We start from the raw sequence: 2,436 nt of genomic DNA on the forward strand, positions 1-2,436 counted from the left end.
GTGGCTGGGACTGTGGGCAAAGCTGAGGAGGAGCCCACCTCACAGAGAGCAAGCAGGGGAGCAGCTAGCTTGGTTCAGAGCCTGGGCACACAATAGGTGCACAACAAGTGTTCCCACCCCCTTCTCTCTGACTGGTTGGTCTCCTTCTTGCCCTGGGTAATGTGGGAGCAGCCCTTCTACCATTCACATTCACCTTTGTTCCTTTTTGAACTTCAGGGACATAGAATCAGATAAACCATAATCTTGGTTAATCTGTGACATACTGTCATTGGTCCACACACAGGCTGCTTTTACTTACTTAGTTATTGTCATTTTTTTAATGTGTTTATTGGCATATGTATGTATGTGTGTATGTTTGTTTCATTTTGATATTTCAAACTTAAAAGACTGTAAGAATGGTTCAAGGAGCTCCTACAAACCCTTTATCCAGATTCAGTTGTTTACATTTTGCCCCATTTGCTTTATTATTCTCTGTCTGTATATTATTATTTTTATGCATTTTTCTGAACCATTGGAGGTAAGTTAGAGGCCGACTTTTGACCTTTTGAATCAGATGTGTGGCAAATGATACCTTGTCAGGTCTTGATTAGTATTTTCTTGATCACCCATGATACTGGTCATTGGCCACGTTTTGTCTCTCCGTGATTTAGTATGGCTTCTCCCTTATGGATCCTGAAAGTGAGTCTGTGTGCTGGAAGAAATACACAGCTGGCCAGTAACTTGTTAAATAACCTTCCACGCGGACCTCTTTGCATTTCTGTTTGCCTTGTTTTTATATACAAGGAAATGCTACATGTCCTGTGTCCCTTGGTGTTGCTCCCAAGGATTGGATAAGGTGACAGAGGCATAGGGACCATTGGTCTTTACAAGCACTCTCCTGGTGCTCTGATTTTACCTCTGTTTGGCTCACCTTCCCCCAATTGGTGGCACCCTTCTGCAGGTACAATGCTTACCTCCCTTCTAGACTGCCCTCTCATCAGGAGCCCAGTCTTGCCATTCCTGTTATATTCCATCAGCACCCAATTGTATGTGGTGTATAGTAGATGCTCAGTTGATATTCGTTCAGTGCATTGGTGTATATTTTTTAAATGCTAATATTTCTTAATTATAATTACATTTAATATGTTATATAATGTATTATATGTAATACATTCACATGGCTCAAACACTTTTAAAAGGTATCAGTGAAATATCTCCCCAACTCTCTTACACTTTGGAAAATAGTTTTGCATTATTTTGTAATGCTAGAGCTACTCACAGTCCATGACCCCCCACGAGGTATCTTAGAGAAACTCATGCATGTATACACTCATAAGAACATTCATAACAGCACTGTTCTTTATTTTAAGAGGGAGGGAGGGAGGAAGGGAGGGAGGAAGAGAGAGGTCATGCTCTTATTTATTTATTTATTTGGTTGTGTCGGGTCTTAGTTGTGGCTGGTGGGCTCCTTAATTGTGGCTTGTGGGCTCCTTAGTTGTGGCTTGCCAGCTCCTAAGTTGTGGCACGTGGGCTCCTTAGTTGTGGCATGCATGTAGGATCTAGTTCCCTGACCAGGGATCGAACTTGGGCCCCCTGCATCGGGAGCTCAGAGTCTAACCACTGTGCCACCAGGGAAGTACTCAGCACTGTTCTTTTTTTTTTTTAATTTTATTTTTGGCTGTGTTGGGTCTTCGTTGCTGCACGCGGGCTTTTCTCTGGTTGTGGTGAGCGGGGGCTACTCTTCGTTGCGGTGCATGGGCTTCTCATTGTGGTGGGTTCTCTTGTTGTGGAGCACGGGCTCTAGGCACTTCAGTAGTTGTGGCACATGGGCTCAGTAGTTGACCAGCACTGTTCTTAATAGCGAAAATCTGGTGGGGGGGGAACAAATTTCCACTGACATTAGAAGGAATAAATTATGATGTGTTTATGATGAAAAAGAACTCAGTACAATGATATCCCAAAAAAAGGATGAACCTTGTAATGTTAAGTGAAAGAATCAAGGCACAAAGGAATATACGTATTTGTATGCTTGCAGCCTTATCTGGTTCTAAAACAGGCAAAATGGAATTGTATTGTTTGTTTAGGCACATATGCATAAGCGGTAAAACTGTAAAGAACAGACAAGACATTATTTTCATAAAAGTCAGGATAGTGATTACCTCTTGAGGAGAGAGGAGAATTTGATGGGGAAGGAGCCAGTGGGGGGCTTCTGGGGGCCTATCATTGTTTTTTTTTTAACTTGGTGACTATTACCTGGGTGTGGGTGTTATAGTTATTCGTGAAAGTAGACATATTTTATGAACTTTTCTATATGTAGTTCACACCAAAATATAAACCAAAAGTTTCCCTACCTTTCCTCTCTGGCCTCCAGCTACCCTTCTCAGAGGCAATCTGTGTGTGTGTGTGTGTGTGTGTGTGTGTGTGTGTGTGTGTGTGTGTGTATCTATCTACCTTTGC

General features: G+C 42.3%; 1 protein-coding gene across 4 annotated transcripts in view; it reads left to right on the forward strand.

The window, feature by feature from the left end:
- PTK7 (protein tyrosine kinase 7 (inactive)) overlaps positions 1–2,436 on the forward strand; it is a 62,870-nt gene that overhangs the window by 56,985 nt on the left and 3,449 nt on the right. The window lies entirely within an intron of this gene.

The sequence above is a fragment of the Lipotes vexillifer genome, unplaced genomic scaffold (genome assembly GCF_000442215.2).
Source record: "Lipotes vexillifer unplaced genomic scaffold, Lipotes_vexillifer_v1.1 scaffold4, whole genome shotgun sequence".
Classification (NCBI taxonomy): domain Eukaryota; kingdom Metazoa; phylum Chordata; class Mammalia; order Artiodactyla; family Lipotidae; genus Lipotes; species Lipotes vexillifer.